Source organism: Protopterus annectens, chromosome 1.part2 (assembly GCF_019279795.1).
Source record: "Protopterus annectens isolate FY-2018-M chromosome 1.part2, PAN1.0, whole genome shotgun sequence".
NCBI classification, from domain to species: Eukaryota; Metazoa; Chordata; order Ceratodontiformes; family Protopteridae; genus Protopterus; species Protopterus annectens.
The window spans coordinates 948,522,348-948,545,262 of record NC_056727.1 but is presented as its reverse complement, the minus strand read 5'-3'; the positions used below and the strand labels follow the sequence as shown (position 1 = coordinate 948,545,262).

General features: G+C 38.1%; 1 protein-coding gene across 2 annotated transcripts in view; it reads left to right on the top strand.

Moving 5' to 3' along the window:
* The first annotated feature begins 763 nt into the window (after positions 1-763).
* SPDYA (speedy/RINGO cell cycle regulator family member A) overlaps positions 764-22,915 on the top strand; it is a 1,384,696-nt gene continuing 1,362,544 nt past the window's right edge. For both annotated transcript variants that reach the window (XM_044059902.1, XM_044059901.1), the window contains exon 1: positions 764-878. The gene's annotated coding sequence lies outside the window, so the exon portion shown is untranslated. The remainder of the gene's footprint in view (positions 879-22,915) is intronic.

Below are 22,915 nucleotides of genomic sequence, written 5' to 3'. Positions count from 1 at the left end.
ATTCCATTCTACTGTACATCCTTTCATCATAACTGTCCCCGAAATAAGCTGTGGTTACGCCTCTCAACTGTACAGATTTTCGCAGAATGTCCATATTTAGGGCTGTTCCTCTGAGGAACTTTTTCATAACATTTGAGTTTTATTCGGGCAAATCACCGAAGACTGAAGTCACTAAATAATGACATAAATTTCGTTTTAGTCTTCATAACCTACAGAAGATGCAGTAACACAAATTCTCTTATTCTATAAACCTTCAAAGTTTATAAAAAAATAAAACCTGTCCGCATTTTCGGGCCTTTGTCCCTCCATTATTTTAGGCTTATCCAGATTTCTTTCCCTAAACGGTTGAGAGGTAAAACAGTGGCGCAATACCCAACAAGGCCAGTGACTGACTGAGAAGATGCAACAGGATTAAGTGAAAGAAGGACCAAGATAATCTTCCTTTGCAGTTCAGTCACATGCCTACCCTACGACTCACCGCACAAAAGCAAACTTACTGTGTCCGTTAGTAGAGTCAGAAGCCTCGCACAATTTAATACACTCTCAGTTTACTAAAAGACAAATCATACACAGGAAGTATGAAATATCCATCCATCCACAACCCTTTTCCCATTTTTTTTGCACATGGGGTCGAGGTGCCATAACGGTAACAGTCGGGGGGGGGGGGGGGTTACAGCTATGGAATGCGTCCAACAAATCAGCATGCTGATTGGCTATGTTTTCCCGCCGACAGCGCTTTTCCACTGGCTAGTTGGGCCTTAGTCAGGCGGCACGGGCTGCTCGAAAATTCTCTGTTCATTAGACCACATATTTAATTGCTTGCTGGGGTTTGTGGTGCACAGAGGCAAAGGAATAGTAAAACCTGTTTATTGAAATCGGTATGTTAAAGGATGAAGGCAAACTTAAATCCATATATTTTATTTACGGGTATTTTTCTTTATGCCTTAAACATAACTTGTAATAGTAATGATGTGTTAATGGCTTTCTCAACTGTCCCTAATTTTCACGAAGGCCCCTGATCTTTTTAAATCTTTGACCAGTCCCTCAACAAAATGTATGGTGTGTAAACACTGAGGATTTTAGTCAGTCAATTGAGTTATAAATTGTATTTGTGATAGTAATGTCCGAGTTCGTTTTACAGAGGCTCTTTTTTTCTTAGTAAATGAAGGACCACTATATACCTGTTTGTATCGTATTAGACACGTCTTCGTATGATGCTCCACTCAGTACTAGCAACACTGTAAACCTTTGCTATTTGGGGGAGGGGGGGTTTAACCCCAAATTACCTGATGGTGGCATTTATTGACATTTGTTTTATGATTTAGCTTTCTCTCTTCCACAATGCACTTATTGAATGTCCCCAGAGAATTGTAATGCAGAACATTATACCAATTCCCATATAATGACAGTACTCAGAATTGATTTATTCATTCATTTCCATGGAGGCCAGGGGAGAAAAGTTCCACAAGGCAGTTTGTGTAATAGTACATAATATTCAAAGCAGTTAGTAGATACAAACAGTATTATATAAAAACACAATAAGATGCATGTAACTTACAATTTGTACAGATAAATACAGTTTAAGGATACATAGTAACTTAAGCAATCGTATTACTGTACATTTAAAGAAAATATAATGGTTAAAACAATACTATTACTTTGCTTTTCAAGTTGCTCTTAGAGTGTCAGAATTACTGTTTACTTTCAGACTCTCTGGAAAGACTGTTAGCTGTTCCAGTGACATTCCCTAGTTTGTGTTGCGGCTGTTGCCATGTTGATTTTTTAAACCACTCTAATTAGTCCTTTGTTCAGTGACAACATAATGCTTGAATTAAATGTTCTTGTAGAGTCTAGGGGTAGGTTAGCTCTACAGACCTATCCTCTTTCTTTGTCTGTTTATGTTTATGGTATCCGGTTCCTTGACTTTTTAGCTACAAGTACTCTCTGATACTACAGCGTAAAGCTGAGAATATCCAGGGACTTTGTAGATTTATAGCTCACTAGGGAAGGGAAGGAAACAGATTCAACAGGTTTATGACTCCAGTAAGAGGAAAGAATGGAAGGGCTACTTACTAACACCTTACAGTACAAGTTGTTCCGGGGTGCAAAGAAATGATGACTAATTTTATCTAACAGCTAAGTCCCAATTGCAAGAGTTCATGTAAGCCTCAGCATGTCTGTGGAAGTTGAATAACAGAAATGCCATAGAAGGGAAGGAACAGCTAAGTCACATTTTATTTTTATTATTTATTTTACATTAGTTTACCAGGAAAGTCCAGCTGGACATATGAATTTTTCAGTGGAGGTCCAGGGAGAAAAGCTCCAAGTCATAAGTAACATAGTAGGTACATCATATGAAAAAAAAAAAAACAGTGGGACACATTACCATTGTACATGTAACACACACACAGAATTTGCAGTTACATTTAAAGTACTGAAAATTAAACAGTGACAATGTCTAAATATGCAAAAACATGTAATTTGGTAGCTGAAGGAATAAATATAACTATCAGCAAGAGAGACTGAGAATTCAGCTCTTTGCTTAGAGATTAGATCTAAATCAGTTTAGAAGAGGGTTAAAAGATGAGTTAATAAACAGAAGACAACACAGACCAACTTTATGAGGTTTAGCAATGTAGGAATCATATTCAATGGAAGAAAATGCATTCTGGATGAGGAAAAGAAAATCTGCTCAGGTTGTGGTTAGCATTTTAATATTAAATTATTGCCTAATTTAGGATGATTTCTGTCTTTGTTTTTTTGAGTGAACTTATTGAGAGCTATCCTGTGCACTCCACTTTTGTCTCATAAATTGTCATTACTTCCCGGACTTTGAAAGATCTGTTGCTTGGAAAATTTACTCCCTTCGCCAGTATGAAATTATCAGTTACTGCACATATTTTGTTTTAAACTACATTAGATCAGTTTAGATGTGTATGAATAGGTTGGTCTATGCTGCCCCCATTCAAGCAAGAGCTAAAAATAGTGTAATATGTCTTTATTTCATTACTCCTGATGAGGATGCAGAGACCATGCATTTCAGATTTTGAATGTTGCTGTCAATAATTGTCCACCTTAATGTACAGCAGCTTACTCTGATACTTATCTGCAGGACATTTCCAGATTTTGGTAAATGATGTCAGTGAAGCACAAGCCCAAGTTCTTCTGGACGACATTAGAATTTCAAGAATTTGGTGAGACAAGATTACCCACTGCCAAACTTATGGTGATAGAAGTCTTTCACCGTACAGTGAATGAGATAATGAAATCTTTTTGGTACTTACGTATTATCGCAACCACATTCCAGCATCACTACCTGATATTGTAATTGTAGCAGGCGATATCAGAATATGTATGTATCTTACTTAATTGGAATCCATTTCAAAAGCTGTTCTGTAAATGCTTTTAGCCAAAGTAATTTCATTTCTGGCTTATAAACTTTTGCAGCATTGTGATGTTGCTACAGACACTTCTCACCTGCTTTGTTAGACAATTACACAGAAAGGCAAAAATGGCATGGGAAAAATTTTTAAACACTGTCATTATAAAGTTACTTGGTGCAAAAAAGGTTTGCAGTCACATAAATGTCATGAAGGATAACAGATTGGGATTTCACCAGCAAATTTAGGAACTGACAAGCTACTTCTCTGTACAGAAATGTAAATGTCTATGTAACTGATGTCATGGATTTCAAAAATTATTGGTTGAAACAAGTAGCACGGACAAATGGGTAAAAGTCATTAGGGTGTTACCACATTCACGCTTTCTCCGCCCAACTACCCTTGAGGAAAAACAGAACAAGTAAATATATTTATCGTGTAGATAGCTAGAAAGAAGTAGTGGTTAGGAGTGTTATATTCTCGTCATTACAAACTTTTGACTACATTGATCGACAGGACTATGGCTTGGAAAACAGCCATTTTTCCTGTTCAGAATGTGGTTGCGATAATACGTAAGTACCAATTTTTCTATTAGTTAGGTCTTAGAAGAGTCTGATCATTAATTAGTTTCTGAAGTTTACAACTGACTATATACTGTGTTCACAGCACAAAGGCAGTTGAGAAAAACAGTTTCCTTGATGTATTGGCAGTATTTCCTTTCAGAAGCCTAAGCCTTTTGTAAAGCCACTTAAAGTGCCTAAAGCACAAATATAAACTGGGAAATCTCATCTGCAGATTGAGTAATAAACCAGTCTGTCTTTGTAGATTTGTTAGTAGCCAATAGAATATTGTATATTCACATCTGTAACTTGTGTAATTACTGAGTAAATGTAAGCTCAGTACAGCTTTGAGTTCTTCATTCATAATGGACTTATGAGCCTAACAAACCCATTCTAAGTTTGTAAGTTTCATTATGTAGTTTTAAGCCCTTCACTTTATCAGGATATCCCTGTTTTATGAGGTGATAGAATCTCGTCTAGTAGAATATTTTGGAATGTCTCAAAAAAGTAGGACCAGCTGTAGAATAGCAGTAAAAATAGGAGCTATGTTCAGGGATAGGTCTTCAAACACTTTTTACATTTTGGTCTGCCTTGTTGTATCTGTAGATAATAACAATTTTATTAGCAGAACTACATTTTCAGTTTGTTTTCTTCTTTATTAACAGTGCATTATATTTAAGGTTCACATTTTCTCACATCAGTATTGCAAGGTCCTTAATTTTATTGATGATAGTCAGTTTAGAATCCTTTAAATAAGCATTTATTTTACTTGGGATTTTTGCTAAAGTAACAGCAGCACATTTTGCAGAATGTAAAGTAAATCACTTAGTAGAACACCAAAAATGTTCTTCAGAAAGAAATTTAACTTTGTAGAGTTTAGAGCAGAAGTATAAGGAACATTAAATTTGCACTAGTTTGTGTATTTCATTAACCAAGTTTGTGTCACAGACGTTTGAAAGGTAAGACTTATAGATCTGTAGATTGTTTTTTTTAACTGCTGTGACTTTGTAGGGTAAGATAGTACAGCTCTCTTTTCAATTTATATTCTGATTTCCTTTCTAAAGGATGGGTTAAAGAGATATGGTGAAGATATACTTTTTATAGAAGACTTTTTTTACTTGATAAATGAATCATCTATGTTGTTGATAATAAAGGCTTTAAAATTATGCATGTCCTCTTTTGTGAAGAAATAATTTTGTGCCACTAATGCAGCATTAGGTAGTGGGCAGTTTTATGTGTGCTGCATGTGGTGCTCCAAGTCTACTAGGTATGTCAAGGAGAAACAACTGTTGAGGGTGTTGACATTCACAGAATAGTTGAGCGTGATGAAATTATCATTGTTTTGAGTGTCTCCACTGTTCTTATATATTTTGCTGGTATTTTAAGAACTTTTTTCTTAGACTTTATTGTGCTTAGCAAGGGTAAACTTTCTCTTTGCTTGTCTCTTAACCTTTCTAATAAACCTAGATGGTAAGGTGACTTTAGACTTATCAGGCTGAATACCACTTTTCTGTAAAAACCTATGCAGAGTATACATTTTTCTGCCACTACTTTCTCTTAATTTGACCATCACAGTGCTCCCTTCACTTTTTCTTTCTTGTGAGTGTATTGTATTAGGTCATTATTGTTATGACTTCCAGGATGTATGTAGCTCCTGCTCCCTGTCTATAGTCCTCTTACACCTAGGCACATTTTTGTTACTTAAGCATGTCGCAGAACAAGACAACCATCTACTTGAAGTTGACTGTTTTGATGGCTGGAACAAGATAATACCCTAAAATCTTTTTAAGATGAACCATACTGCACTGTATTCATCTTTCCTATGGCCAAAAATGTGTTGATTTCCCTGACTGAGATGCATCTGTTATTGACAGATCAAGAATGCATCACTGATGGCAGGAGCCGTTGCTATTTTTGTGAGACAGACTAGCTGCTTACAGATCTTTCCCTAAGGGATCTCTGAGCAGGGCATGCCAGGCCAGTAACATTCAGGTGCAGGTTGAAATTTTCCATGGCCACTTTTAAGCAATGTTGATTGACTCACTGGAGAAGCAAGTGCTTGAATGGCAGTGCTCTATTTTTCCCAAGTCAGTCCTGTTATTGTTATTACTGTATCTTAAATATTATTTTTTTAAGTTTTGTTGCTATAAAATGGGTAAATGAGCTCTTATATTTTTATCGGTTTTGAAACAAAAATTATATGTTTATGCCTAGGTGCAGTTTGCTGCATTTTGCCATATTTGGCAAGTCAAGCACACATCTTTTAGCAAAGCTGTCAAGCTTTGTATGGGTCACAAACCACATTTTTGGGTTTCTTTTTAAGGTAAAAACTGTCTTCTGATTTCTAAAAAGCATGTTACAGAAGTGTATAATCCTTAACAGCACAGGTTCAAAATGAGTATTGTTACATCTATGGAACATTAGATCTTATTTCTTAGACTTTCATGTAATGTATGCCACAACAGACAATTCATTTCATACGCGTTATATTAATTTGGAAGTTGTTTCTTTGTTGTGAGGAAAATTTTAAAAATTTTGAGCATCATTCAGTGTTTAGTCATGTCTTCTTTCTTTCTTTCTTTTTTCACTAAGTAATGCTCCAGTATTTTGAATTCTGAAATCCATTTTTCTTCTCAGGCTGTGTCTTATGTGAGCTTTCGTTCTTGGTGTTGTACCTTCTATCATTAAGTATCACTTTTGAAAACAAATTATCTCTGCAGACACCTGAAGTGTTTGATCTATTAATGCCCAAGAGTATTTCTGTTTGTCGGCTGTTTAATATTGGCACTAAAAGGTCCCAAGGTAAGGCAGTTCAAAACTGTTTGATGTTTGAAAGGCCAGAGAAGCTGGAATTAGGTGCAATGGAGTTGAAGGGCTAAATGGCACCCCGTGCTGCCCATGTCCCCCATGCATATTACCTGTCCCCCCCCCCCCTTGTCCAACCCATCCTGGCCTACCTACACCATCCAGATTACTTTTTAGTAAGTTCATTTTTGGCAGCCAATAAAATAAACTCAGTATGGCCTTACTATGTCTAGGCAATTCAGATCTTGTATCCTAGCTCAAAAAATAATTTCCTTAATTGCAGCTATTTGCTCCCCCAATATTTATATATGTATATATATATATATATATATATATATATATATATATATATATATATATATATATATATACTATTTTTAACACATTTAAGTATCACTTAAGATACAGGCAAACATGCATTAATATAAAAGAAAACAAACCATATTAACATATTTCCAGTTGCATACATTATACATTGCAAATATTTTATAGCTATCATCAGTTCAGCATTACATAAATTGCTCAGTTCATGCCTTCCCATAAACCTAAACCCTCATCCAGAACATTGTTCTGTGTGTATTGAACCCACAATTTGCATTTATTTATTTTTTTAACACCTCTATTGAACTGTCACTTAGGCAAATATACAGTTATATAAAAGAAAAGAAACCATGTTAATGTGTTCACAGTTGCAGACATTATACATCATATATTCTTTTGTACAATGATCATCAATCCAACATTACATAGGTTCATAGGTGTGTACTAGGCTAATGGCCCTGGAGCCTTTACAAGCCTAGCCCATAGGATTACCCTGGCGACCTTAGTTCCCAGTGCGTCTGTCGAGTAGAGCCCTTGGAGTGATCCCCAGGGTGAATTTTCTATTTCCCATCCACTCATCAATATTTCTCTTGAAGAGGGCCAGTGAGGTGCTCTGTTTGACATGCATGGGAAGTCTATTCCATAGCATGGACAGTCTCTGGGTTATGAACCTGTCCCTCCAGCATGTTCTGTTGATTGTGGTAATGAGGTTGAGGTCTTTGGAGCATGTGGTGTGGAGGGATTGGGATCTCTTTAGATGTAGCATTTCTAACAGAGCTGGGTCAGACATGGCTTTGTAAGTCAAGCAGAGATCGCCTCTAAGTAGGCGATATGAGACAGAGAATAGTTGGAGTTTTTTGAGTCTGTCTATACAGGACAAGTGTTCAAGGCCTAGTAAGTTCCGCTGTGGCGACCCCTAACTGGGAAAAGCCGAAAGACACAAACAAACAGTCCTCTTTGTAAGGTACTTTGTGAGGCACTTTTGTGGCCTCTCCAGTTGTTGCAGGTGTCTAGTGAGGTACATGCCAAATGGGGCATTGTACTCGAGGAATGGCCTAATGAGGGAAGGGAGACAATGACCTCTTTCTTCCTGGATGCAAAATCCTTAGTAATGAGATGCGCCACATAGAAGGACTTTCTGACCACACTGGCAATGTGGTGATCAAAAGAGAGGTTGCTGTCAACCTGTGTTCCCAGATCTCTTATAACTCCTTCTGTGTTCAGTGGACTACCATTGATGTGGTAATTCATGGGAACCGGGTTTTTCCCAAAGGGGATGACGACACATTTTTGGCATTGAGCTTAAGGCCATGGTTCTGACACCAGTCATTGGTCTCGGTGAGGCCTTTCTGTAGGATATCAACATCACTTGGGGAGTTAATAATAGCTCCCAACTTGCAATCATCTGCGAACTTTGTCAGCCAGAGTCCCTTCGTGTTGGCTTGGACTTCAGAGAAGTAGATATTTAAGGTCTGGTGGAGAGTGAACTGATTAGCTCCTGCCTTCCCTTAAAAACTCACTCTTCCTCCAAAACATTATTTGGCATGTATTATTCCTACAATTTTCATTTTTCCATGTAATTTGCTCCTATACTTTTCTAAAGATTAAACTCCCAGTTCTTTTATCTCTGTTACAATATTCACTACTTCATATACAGTTGGTTTAGATTTTGATTTCCATTTTCTAGTAATTGCTTTTTTTGTCAGCCACCAGAATTAAACTTAACAAGACCTTACTATGACTAGATAATTCAGATCTTGCATTCCAGCTAAAAAAAAAAATCGTAGTTATGCCAATTTTCCCCACCCAGTTTTTCTGGCAGAGTACTCTGTAGGGAATTTTCAAAGTCTGCCAACTCATTAATAGGACTTTTGGCTTTTCCCAATTAGGGGTCGCCACAGCGGATCACCGGTCCGCTATTGATTAGCAGTGTATTTTTACAATGTGGAGTAAAGTCTGCCAACTCATTGTACTCCCAAAACATATGTTACCAGTTTCCTTTTTCTTCTCCACCAGACCTTAAATATTTGCCACCTGCCTGAGGAAACATCCTTTGGAGTATTCTTGGTGTAAAAAGTAAAATACTTATGAAATACTTCCAAGCAAAAATTATAAATCTTCAAGACTGTTGAATATTTGGAAGCAGTACACATGCCCTCCAATTGCTTCCTCACAAATTGCTTATCCAGTCTCTCTTTCCAACCTTTTCTAACCTCTACTAATTGATTTCTATAGTTATTGTGCAATATTTTGTATGTCCTACAAATTATCCAGTTTTTTAACAACAGCTTATGTTCTAGGCTTAACTAAAAATTCTACCGGAGCAGGTCTTTCATTAAGGATTCCCCTCTCCTCTTTGCCTATACTCTGATTTCAGTCCCTGATAGGGAAGGTAGTCTCTAGCCTGCAGTTCACATGTCTTCTTGGCCTCTTCTCACTCTGTTACCTTTCCCTGTTTAGCTGCTTGCTCCCAATTCCTTAGTTCCAATGCCAGTTTTCTCCAGCAAATTCTGCCCCCTATTACCTGTTCTTTGTACCCCTAATTGCAGCCATCCCTATTTGCAGAATCTTATTTCTCCAGTCCCATGTTGGCTTAGAATACTTTCTACTTCTTTATTAATATAATACTGTATATGGCTGTTGTTAATAATGTATACGGCTGTTGTTAACCTGCGGTGGTGGTGCTGCGGTAGCATTGTCACCTCACAGTAAGACGTTGTCCGGTTTGATTCTCAGCTAGAGCGTCTTCTGCATGGAGATATGCGTGAATGGGCTTATCTTCGTTGAAGGTTGTGTGTCAGGGCTGGTAACTTGGCACGTAAAAATCAACTACCAATCATTAGCGGACCGGAGTTCCGCTGTGGCGACCCCTAACCGGGAAAAGCCGAAAGAAACAATACAATACGGCTGTTGTTATTCTCCTTAAGGATCTGCATCCAAAATCTTTATCATTATTTCTTTAATATTTCCCCTGTTTCATCATCATCCCTTTCTACTTTGAATTATAACCTTCTGCTTGTGTTATGTAAATGAGCCTTAGTTGTGTAGCTCTAAAATATCCCTTCAAACCAAGTAATCCTAAACCACTTTTTCTATTGGAAGGATCAACTTCACCCACTTAACCATTGCACTCTTCCCCTACCAGATAAATTCCTTCAACTCTTTATTAAGAATTGTCCACAACTTTGTCTCTGGTTGGTAAAAATATGCCTGACCTGTATGTGAAACTAAAGAGACTAAAACATTTTCTCTGCTTGTATCTTACTATCAATATCTATAAACAAGTGCTTTCAGGTTTTGATTTTTTGTGTTATCTTTTGTTTAGTCTCTTTTCACATATCCATAGATGTCATAACAGAAATCTTTTTAATCCATACTCCTAAATATGTCATCTTATTGTGTCCCCATAAATATGAGTATTGCTGAAACAATTCATGTCTGGGTGCATAATTTATGGCTATAGCCTTTGCTTTATCTTTATTAATTTTATATGCCAAAAAGACTCAAAACTGTCTCAGAATGTTCGACAACATTGAGCTGTCCTTTTCTGGATTTATCAGGTACAAAATAATATCATATGTAAATAAAGGCAACTTTTCCTGATTACCATACCAATTATATGCTTGAATTTCTGTGTTCCTTATTTTCTTTGCCAATAGCTTTAAACATAAATCCAATAACAAAGGGGAAAAAGGACACCCTGCTTGGTTCCTCTCTTCATACAGAACTTATCAAAGAGGACCCCTCCCACTTTAATTATTGCCTCTGATCTTTGATGTATCCCCCTAATTACCTTTATTTTATTGTATCAGGGGATACAAATGCTTCCATTGCCCTGGTCATAAAATCCTAACTTACTTTTGGAATGCTTTCTCTGCATCAAGACCCACCAACAATAGTTTTATTTTCTTACATTCTGCTTCCCTCTGGATCATCATTGTTATATTAATGTTGTCAAATGTTTGCTTCCCTCCACAAAACCCCATTGACGTTCATCATATTGATCACTGCTGCAGTAACCTCAGCTATATGGGTTATATCCTGCAAAGGATATAACAGGTGGCTTGCTTACAAAACTTCAAAGCATCTTCCACATGCTGAAACTGTCAGGCAGCTAAAAATGACTAAAAGTTTGGGCACCAAGCCCTTCATAGAGTTACTTCTGTCGGAGAGTATGCCCCTCTGAGGCTTTTGAGGATCGACGGTCAGCTTGTGCTGTTCCTTTGCTGAGCAAATAAGTTCCTTTTGGGAAAAAAAAACTTCATTTTGATATTTTGTTACTTTCCTGTATTTTAAGCTAGGAGTTTTGTGTTTTAATGGATTGTCACGAGACAATGTTGTACTATTAAATGGGAGTGCTTTTTTTCTTGTAAGTTTAAAAGTTGTGTAAAGTAACTGGAAACCATTTTTCTGTGGAGAAATTGTGTTTATTTTACTTTTGCTGGGCTGGCAAAGTGTTTTCTAAAGTGTTTTTTTACTGTGTGTTGTTTTTGTCAAAAAGTGACTTTTAAAGACTAGTAGTTTTGATCTGCATTTGTTAGTTGTCTTCCCTGGGGAACAGGCACCATTTTCGGCTTGACCATGGAACAAACTAGTAGTCCTACTGTTCATCCTCCTTCCAGTCACAAAAAGAAAAAGTTAAGCAAACAGCCTTTTTAACCACAGCAGGCTAACAAATTGTCTCAGCCACAGGTGGTTGACTCTTTTTTGGTAATTCATTGTACCTTAGAATACTCATCTTTTACCCTGGTTCCCTCTGATGTAGCATCTACAGCCACTATGGAATAAGGGTTAGCCACATCTTCTGTGGCTGTTGGTGTCCCCTGTCTGAGTAAGAGAGAGCCACTCTTGTCGGTCCTGGGTGAGGGAACAAGGAAGGCTTCCTAGTTGTGTCAGAATGCTGTGCCGATCCCTGGTGAAGCTGCTGCTGTCATTAGTAACATGGTTCACCCCATTTTTACAGTCAAAAAGAAACAGAAAACTAAGTATACATCTACTCCTCTATAAAGTTCTTTGGACAGGAGTAGTTTCCTGGGTCTGGATTAGGGCTTAATTCATGCTGTTGATCCTTCCTGTAAAGTAGTTTCTGGTAAAAGAAAGAGATACAACTCTTTTCCTGGAGAAATTCAAGATTCTGAATAAGAATAGGAACGTGAAGGGACAAATTTCTGATATAGACACAGAGGAGAACTCATATTTTAATTCTCCCTGTGAGAGTTTCTTTTTCTCTAAGACTATTGCTAGAATGCGCACTGTGTTGTCAGTGGGTGAACACTGAGGTTTCTCAGTCCCTTGGAAAATACTATGGGTTGTTACAGAAGGATTTTCCAGAACCTACACACATTCCTCCTATTCTGTCTGCCTGTCTACATTAGAAAATGTGTGTGTCACTCCCTGCAGTTTTCCTGATGGTCATCCACATGCCTGTAAAAAGCAGATAGGATTTATAAAGTCTCTCAGTCTTTTAAATTTGTATACACTGTTCTCAAACGTGACCCAACAGCTATAGCTTTAGTTGATTCTACTGCTGCTAAGCACTTAGTTCATTCCAATCCTACTCTTTCTGATAGGGATGGGAAATTATTAAGTATAAGGAAAAATGTACACTTCTGCAACTTTGATTTTCAGTTGTCAAGCTCATATGTTAAAGTTTGTTATAACTAATTTTGAAAATATGATGAACGTTCTACCTGCAGTTTTGTCTTGTGAGGAAAATTTGCTTAAAATTATTTAGTTTCTTCGATTGCACATTTCACTACTCATTGTTTGCAGTGGGTGTATGGCTCTGTTGATAATTTTTCTAGGGCTCTGTCTACTGGTACAGTTTTGAGGAGATTTGCAGGGCTGCATTTTCAGAATCTTCCAGATGATGTTAAAATGAGATTTTTTACATCCACCTTTGGATAGAGATTTTGCATTTTTCCCCTCTGCTGCAGAGGTGATCAAAAAGTCGGATGAAAGGGGTAAGCTGATATAGGGAATCCCTTAAGATTTTTCAGCCCTACTTTTCCAAATTGTCTAAGAGAATTTCAAATCTTTCATCCAGTTTTGGCAAAAGCAGAATAAACAAGTCTCAACAAAATGCAGGTTAACAGACATTTAAGAAGAAATGGCAAGGGGGTTCCAAAAAAGAAACATCAGACCTCTTAAATCTAAGGACAGTCCAACAAGTCTGAATGACTATTTTAGAGACCTTGTGCCACCCCCTGACCCATGCCTCTATTTTCTTCCATAAAGTCTTAATCTCCATTTTTCTCTTTGCGAGCAGATGGTTTTAGACAAATGGGTTCTGGAAATCATTCAACTTTATATATGGAAGTGAAAGGAAATTCCAACTTTCCAGGTGTCGTTCCTCATCCTTCACGTCAGATTTTTTGTTTCTGCCAGTTCTTCATCACATGCTATCCCAAGGAGTGATAGTACCAGGTGGGAAAGGTTTTTATTGGAGGATATTCCTAGTGGTGAAGAAAGAAAATATTTGGAGACTAGTTGTTGATCTTTCTTTCCTAAATCTGTTTGCAATAATGCCCAAATTCAGAATAATGCCACTTCATAACCTTTTACCTGTTTTTCCTCTCTCAAGTTTTCTGGTAACATTAAACTTAAAAGATGCTTATCATCATATTCCTATTCATCCAGACTTCAGACGTTTCTTAAGGTTTTGTGTGTGTGTGGATCACTGTATCAGTTTTTCTGCCTTACCCTTTGGATTATCCACTGCACTGAGACTGCTCACAAAATATCTAGCTTGAGTTACGATTCATTGCAGGCTACAGGGTATCCACATCTTTCCATGTTTAGACAATTTGCTTATCTATGCAGAGTCTTTTTCAAAGGGTCAGGAATCTCTCACTTGGGTGAGAGAGATCTCTTACATAAACAGGGATTCCAAGAAAACATTCAAAAGTCTTTTTTGACCACTTTACACAATATTGTAATCCCAAAGTGTTAACTAGACACCTCATTTCAAATATATTTTGTTCCACAGGAAAAATAGATGTAGATCTATATCTATATCTATATTTTTTTACATTTTTCCACTCAGATTTCAGTCACTGTGAAGGAATACCATAGGAGTTTGGATCTCTTGGCATTTATGATTCTCATATACCCCTGGCAAGACTCCACATGAAAAAGATACAATGTTATCTGAAGTCTGTTTGGTACCAGCAGCAGCATCCTTTGTCTTTTCTAATCACAGTGCTGGGGTTTGCCAGAAGAGAAATCACTTGCTGGAGACAGCAAATATTCTTACATTTGGGTCTCTCCTTCCACCTCCCTGTTCCAAAGCAGTTAGTCACCACAGACACCTTAGACTTTGCTTGAGGAGCAGTTTCAGGAGGGATAAAAGTGCAAGGTGTGTAGGACACCAAGGACAGGAGCAAGCACATAAATATGAAAGAGATGCTTGCCCTGATCATGACATTCAATTGGTCCCTGGACTTCTTCACGTTGTTACAGACAATACTTCAGTTGTGTGGTACAGCAGTAAGCAAGGGTGAACTATCTCATACCCCCTCTGCAGGCTAGCCATGTTAACTTGGATATAACTTCACAGCACACAATCACTGTTCAGGAATTCTACATTCTGTCAGAGAAAAATCTGTGTGGCAGACTAGATTAGCAGGACAAGGGCAGATCCTCACAAATGAAAACCTGATCAGGAGGTGTTTCAAGATTTGATACATCTGTGGGAAGTTCCTCAAGTTGACCTGTTTGCCTCCTCTCTGAACAATTAGCTGGCAAGATTCTGCTTCAGGTCTCCATGCAAGAAGGTCTGAGAGACAGATGCCTTTTATTTTCCATGGACAGGAATGTTTCTGTATGATTTTCCCGCCTTTCCATTGATATCTATGGTATTTTTGCAGATTCAGAAAGATCCGCCAATGTCATTGTGGTGACTCCCTTTTGGCCCAGGCAACAGTGTTTTTCCCTTCTTTTAGAAATGGTCAGGGGCAATTGCCAAAAACTTTGTCACAGAATGGATCTACTCACATAAGATCGGGGTGTTTGATACACCCCAACCCCTATCTACTTAATTTGACTGCCTGGATACTAGGACCTTAATTCCATTTAGGTACCCGTTTACTGAAGACATAGAGCAGGCACTAATGGAGGCAATAAAGCCTGCTACTAGAAAGTCATATATTACCAAATGGAAAAGGTTTTCTAGGTGGTGCCAACAATATAACCAGCACCCATTCAGGGCTAGTTGCTCTTATTTTACAGTATCTGTGTAAGTTACTATCCTATGGTCTTTCTTACTCCTCTGTCATTTATCGGCCCTTTCAGCATGTTTGCCCATGGATCCTCCTCTTTCAATGCATTCTAATGTCAAGATGTTTTTGAAAGTGGTTTTGTATAAGAGACCTCCAAGAAAACTGGTGACCCTTCTTTGGGATCTTTTTGTGTTAGAGAAGTTAACAATTGCTCCATTTGATTGACTTGAGGCTCTTAACATTGAAAATAGTTTTACTGATTGCTCTGATCTCTGCAAGCAGAGCATCTGAGTTGCAATCTCTTATGGTGAGTCAACCCTATCTCATTTTCCACTGAGACAGGGTTTCTTTGAGAACTAATGCTACTTTTTTGCCTAAACTAGTATCTGAGTTTACATTGAGCCAAACTACCTATCTTCCAGTTTTCTTCCCTGAACTTAAAAATGAGGGAGAAAGGATACTCTATACCTTGGATGTCCACAGACAATGCAAATACTATCTTGACAGAACTAAATGTTTCAAATCTTTGTCTCAGTTGTTCACTTCTTGTTGAAGATGAGAGGAAGGGATAACCGGTGTTAAAGGAGATTAGTTGTCTAACTTTTTGTTATACTAATCACAACAAAACTATTCCAGGCAGGGTCAAGGCCCTCTCTACCAGCGCCTTGGCTTCATCTATGACTTTTTGGAAGGGGTTGGATTTTAAAAGTATTCTAGAAGCAACAACCTGGTCCTCTGTATATACTTTTACAAAGCATTACAAGCCTGATTCCTTCTGTAGGTCTAGATCAGGCTTTGCTAGGACTAGTCTCCAGAGGCTCCTGGACCTTCTCCTTCCACCTCTCAAATGCACTATGCTATGGTAATCTACCCATATAGCTCAGGCTACTGCAGTAATGATCAATATGATAAATATAGTACAGTTGTGTAAGTAAATTTAGTATAACAGTAAATGTTTGAATGATCGCGGCTAACAGTAGCCACTTCCTCCCTCCATCCTCGTTTTCTGGTGTGTTGTTTATGCTAAGGTGTAGACATTTATTTTTTTGTTGTTCCAGCATTGTCCTTTCAGTGTTCAGCCTCCTTTTCTCTGTTGGCATGACAGCTCTGGAGGGCTTTGTCCGCAAACCTGTCTTTTTATTCAGCTCAGCTGAAGCTGATTAATGGTTTTGGCGTGTGGAAGGTGGCCGGCTGTTATATCCAATGCAGGTCATAACTCATATAGCTAAGGCTATTGCAGAGAACATTCAAACATCTACTGTTATGGTAAGTTTACTTACACACCTGTACAATGATTTGCTCCCCCAACATTTCTGTCAAAATACTCTTTAGGGAATTTTTAAAATCTGCCAACTTGTTACATTCCCAAAAGACATGTTCTCAGTTATCTCTCTCTTTCCCATCGCATCTCCAGCATTTGCTTTTTTCCTGAATTCTGCTTAATGTATAAAAATATCAATGCAAAACACTTTTGAGCAAAAATCCTAAACCTTCTGGACTTTGTTGCATACTTGGGAGCCATACAATTTTTTTCCTTGGTAAATTGCTTTTCCAATCTCTCTTCCTAATCTTTTGCAAGCTTTTCTCATTGAATGTTACAGTTATCACAAAATATTTTATATACTTTACTAATTATTTCTTTTTTTAACAGCTGCTTCTGTGTTAGATTGAAGTAAACATTCTATCAGAGCTAGTCTTTCACTTATCACTCCAGCATCCCGTTCTCTTTGCCTGTATTCTATCAGTCATTAGTATTAAAGGCAGTTTCTAACCTGCCTTCCAAACTTCTACTTGGCCTTACTCCACCTTAATATGTTTCCCTCCCTAGTTATTCGCTCCCAGTACCTGGATCCCTTTGCTAGTTTTCTCCAGTAAATTCCAGCTCCCTCTTGCATTTTTCTGTATGACTGTACTCTTCTGTAGTAGCAGTCATTCCTGTTGGTAAAAATCACCTTTCTGTAGTCCTTTGTTGACTTTGTTTTTCTACTACTCCTTTTTTGGCTTTGTTTTTCTACTACTTTATGAATATAATGTTTTTTTTAATTTCTCCAAATTATTTTGGGTTTCTATTACCATGATGGGAATGGACCCCATTCCTAAGTCAAAGTATGATTAAAGTTCTTGAAATTAGTATTTTTTCAGTCTTTGATGTCAGCCAGAAGTGTTCTTTGCAGCACCCGCAATGTGCCCAGTAATGACTCCTTCTGCAATTCTTTGTGCAGTTACGTGTATCAATAACATATCTAAATATGATTGTAGATTCTTTTTATAAGACCTATTACTACTACTGTTGGAACTGTCTGGGTATCGTTCTTCCACATTGCTCTTGTTTCTGCTTGCAAATCCTGATATTTTATGAGTTTGTGTCTCTCTGTATGCAAGACACTGTAATTACTGGATGTAGCAATTTCAATGATCAAGACTACTTTTGTCTTCTTTTCATGGACCAGTATATCTGTTTTTCTTGCATCTATCTTTTGAACTGTTGGTAATGGGTGATCCCATACAATATAGACTTCATCATTTTCTATGATGCTTCGTGGCTCATGTTTCCAGTGTTTTTCAGCTACTTTAATATTATAATGTTTGCACAATCCCCAGTGCAACAGTCTTGCCACATTATAATACATTTCAGAATACAGTCTTCTGCCATTAGTATGTTACAACCAGCAGCAAGGTGTGCAACTGTTTCCAGTTCTGTTTTACAAAACCTACATTTGTGTGTTACTCCCACATATTCAATGGACTTGGTAAACCAACGTGTATGTAATCCACTATCTTGGACTGCCAGTATTAACGTTTCATCCTTTGGTTTGAATTCTCCTGTCCTTAACCATTTATGCGTTTGATCCTGATCAACATGAGGTTGTTCCAGGCATTTTCTATACTTGCAAATATATTTACGCTGAAATATCCTCCTTTGGATTTTTATTCATGGAATAATAATTTGTCCTTTATCATGGCTTAACTGCAAAGTGCAAAAAAGAGAAAAGAATGGCAGGACCCTGCTGGGTTAACTCCTTCTTTTATTAAAACAACCAAAACAGCCAAGGATAAGCGCATTCGGGTGTGATAACCTTCATCAGATAAAAAAGGACAAACATTACCATTATTTTAAATTAAAAGCCAACCAATCAGCAATCAATAAACTACCTGCCTTTTTTGTAGGGCGGGTTTCAAAGGAACCATGTCATTTAACCCTGGGCTCCTATGAGCCCTCAGCTCCAAAATCCATTTAGATTCAAGGGATTCTGTCAACAACCTTATGTCCCCTCCCCTATTATTTAACCTTACGTTAACCACAGCCCTAAAGCTGAAAGTGTGTGTGGAGTACTGTTCAATGTGCCTATAAAGAGCATTGTGCACATTTTTATTTCTAATATTGGAAAGATGCTGTAGAATTCTGATCTTAAACATATTATTGGTCTTCCCAACATAATATGCTGTGCACTGTTCACATGTAGCCAAATAAACTATGTGACTAGTCCTGCAAGTAGCCCTTGCCTTAAGGTGGTACAACTTTCCAGTAACAGGATGTTTAAAAGTTGCATTCTTATTAATGGATGGACAGGCTTTACATAAGCCGCAGGGAACACTGCCTGGGCTATCCTTAAATGAATTGGATGTAGTAAAAGCCTTTTCAGTGCAAAGGATGTCCTTCAAATTCTTATTTCTCTTGTATCCAAAACTGGGTCTAGTTCCTATTAGGCCCTTTAACTTATTGTTACTTCTTAAGATGTTCCAGTTGTTAAAAACTATATTTTTTATATCTTTGGTATTACTACTATAGGTGACAAACAACTTAGGTTCCCTTTTTGTATATCTCTGTGGAACTTTGGCCTTAGCTTCAGCATGCTCTTGTCTGATCCATGGTTTATATTTACTATCCCTTTTCTGCCTACTATCATTAATGACCTCACAAATCATCCCCTCATTGTATCCTCTGTCCAAAAAACATTGCTTCAAGGACTCTATATCTTTCTCATACTCTATATCATTCATTGATATCCTAGATATTCTGCCTACCTGGCCCTGAACTATGTTGGGAAACATATGACGGGGATGCATGCTATCAAAGCACAGCAAACTGTTCTTCCAACAATCCTTTCTGAATAACTTCGATGAAAAACCATTACTAGTTTGTGTGATACTGACATCCAAAAAATCTATGCTGGTGTCAGAGAAATTCAACTTAAATCTAAGGAAAGATGTGGTGGAGTGTAGGTAGCTGACAAAATCTATTAACATGTCTGCATCACCCCTCCAAAAGAAAAAAAACATCATCTACAAAACGTGTATACATATACACATGTTGTTTCCATAGTGGATGTTCTAAAATTACATCTTTCTCCCAAAACCAAAGGACCAGGTTAGCGTATGTATTAGCACAGGGGGTGCCCATAGCTACCCCCTGTGCTTGTCTATATATTTGCTTGTCCCCTATAAAGACATTATTCTCTAAGACCAGGGCCAGCATCACCTTAACCAAGGATATTTTGTTGTCCTCTTCACCCAAGTCACTCAGGACCCCACCTATGGCTTGGATACCAAAGTCATTACTGATCACAGTAAAAAGGTTATGGACATCCAGCGTCACCATTAAAAGATTTCCTTGTGGCTTGTTGTAGTTAAACCTACCTACCCTTCTAAGGAAATCACCTGTATCTTTCAACACAGAGGTTGCTCTATCTAGAAGTGGTTGAAGTGTATATTCTATCCAGATGGAAATGTGCTCCGTGACCCAGCCTCTGCCCGAGACAATGGGTCTGAACAGGGGATCTTCTACTGATTTGTGGATTTTTGGCAGGGCTTTAAAAATAGGTATAACAGCTTTTTCTATCCAAAGAAATTGTAGCATCTCATCACTTATTAACATATCAAAATTTAACCGCCTCAAGCTGTTGTGTACTTCATCCACTAGCATCTTAACACCTATAGGGTTGAGTGGAACATAGACTTTCCTATCTAATAATAACCCCTGAATCTTCTGTTGGTAAAAAGTGGTGTCCATCACCACTACGGCACCCCCTTTGTCAGCCGTCTTTATAACCAAATTGTTATTAGAGCCCAAATTATGTAAGGCTTGTTGCTGAGGTCGCGTTAAGTTATGGTATTTATGTAGTCCTCCCCTTTGAAAATACTCTTGTAAATCATTCTCACAGCTATTGATAAACAAGTTTAAAGCTGGAGAAAAGGGTGGCACATAACTACTAGGTAGTTTTAAAGTGGTCCCTAAATCATTACCATTGCCAAAAATACATTTTAAAGCTTATGTTCTACAAAACAACATAATATCTAACATTACATCACTAAAACCACTTGCCCTGCCGGGCACAAAGGTAAGACCTGTGTTTAACACATACAACTCATCTTGTGTTAAAGAATGTGATGAAAGATTAAAAACAATACCACTATTGTGATCAAAAGTCACTCGTAAGTCCTCCTCCTCTTGCCTGGATACCTGCCCTCGCTCGAGGAGCGTCTCCATGCTCCTCGCTTCTTGACTGGAGCAGGTAGCTGGTCCAAAAAACGTTGCTGTCCCTGCGAGGTCTTAGGGCACGCTCCCATGGCTAACCCCTCTGTAGATGCTACTGCAGCATAGGTGATGGATTCAGTCCCATCCGTATGACTGGGGTTGAAGGTGGAAATCGAACCTACTGTTAAATCCTCAGTTTCTGTCAGCTGCTCTTTTTCTACTATACTTATTAGAGACCCTCCTGGAGGTGATGGTGTGTTGATTTCTATGTTCCCTCCTATAGCGACTGTCGAACTGTGGACGCTGTTGAGTGTAGGTGTAGCCAAATGCCTCTGGGAATCAATCACTTCTGGTTGGCGTTTAGGTTGCTTCCTGTTGATGGCGTCACTCACTGTGTTACGCTGTGTAGCACTCCTGGGCCACACAAAGATGTTCCCTGAAACGAAGTCGTCGTAGTCACGTTTTAGTTTCTGTACCTTCTGTACACGTAGCTTCTCATTATTGTCAGATATGGTGGTATAAAGCTGTTGTAAACGTGCTGCGTAATATGGTTCACTCAACCCTATAGGTGTTAAGATGCTAGTGGATGAAGTCACGGAGCACATTTCCACCTGGATAGAATATACACTTCGACCACTTCTAGATAGAGCCACCTCTGTGTTGAAAGGTACAGCTGATTTCCTTAGAAGGGTAGGTAGGTTTAACTACAACAAGCCACAAGGAAATCTTTTAATGGTGACGCTGGATGTCCATAACCTTTTTACTGTGATCAGTAATGACTTTGGTATCCAAGCCATAGGTGGGGTCCTGAGTGACTTGGGTGAAGAGGACAACAAAATATCCTTGGTTAAGGTGATGCTGGCCCTGGTCTTAGAGAATAATGTCTTTATAGGGGACAAGCAAATATATAGACAAGCACAGGGGGTAGCTATGGGCACCCCCTGTGCTAATACATACGCTAACCTGGTCCTTAGGTTTTGGGAGAAAGATGTAATTTTAGAACATCCACTATGGAAACAACATGTGTATATGTATACACGTTTTGTAGATGATGTTTTTTTTCTTTTGGAGGGGTGATGCAGACATGTTAATAGATTTTGTCAGCTACCTACACTCTACCACATCTTTCCTTAGATTTAAGTTGAATTTCTCTGACACCAGCATAGATTTTTTGGATGTCAGTATCACACAAACTAGTAATGTTTTTTCATCGAAGTTATTCAGAAAGGATTGTTGGAAGAACAGTTTGCTGTGCTTTGATAGCATGCATCCCCGTCATATGTTTCCCAACATAGTTCAGGGCCAGGTAGGCAGAATATCTAGGATATCAATGAATGATATAGAGTATGAGAAAGATATAGAGTCCTTGAAGCAATGTTTTTTGGACAGAGGATACAATGAGGGGATGATTTGTGAGGTCATTAATGATAGTAGGCAGAAAAGGGATAGTAAATATAAACCATGGATCAGACAAGAGCATGCTGAAGCTAAGGCCAAAGTTCCACAGAGATATACAAAAAGGGAACCTAAGTTGTTTGTCACCTATAGTAGTAATACCAAAGATATAAAAAATATAGTTTTTAACAACTGGAACATCTTAAGAAGTGACAATAAGTTAAAGGGCCTAATAGGAACTAGACCCAGTTTTGGATACAAGAGAAATAAGAATTTGAAGGACATCCTTTGCACTGAAAGGGCTTTTACTACATCCAATTCATTTAAGGACAGCCCAGGAAGTGTTCCCTGTGGCTTATGTAAAGCCTGTCCGTCCATTAATAAGAATGCAACTTTTAAACATCCTGTTACTGGAAAGTTGTACCACCTTAAGGCAAGGGCTACTTGCAGGACTAGTCACATAGTTTATTTGGCTACATGTGAACAGTGCACAGCATATTATGTTGGGAAGACCAATAATATGTTTAAGATCAGAATTCTACAGCATCTTTCCAATATTAGAAATAAAAATGTGCACAATGCTCTTTATAGGCACATTGAACAGTACTCCACACACACTTTCAGCTTTAGGGCTGTGGTTAACGTAAGGTTAAATAATAGGGGAGGGGACATAAGGTTGTTGACAGAATCCCTTGAATCTAAATGGATCTTGGAGCTGAGGGCTCATAGGAGCCCAGGGTTAAATGACATGGTTCCTTT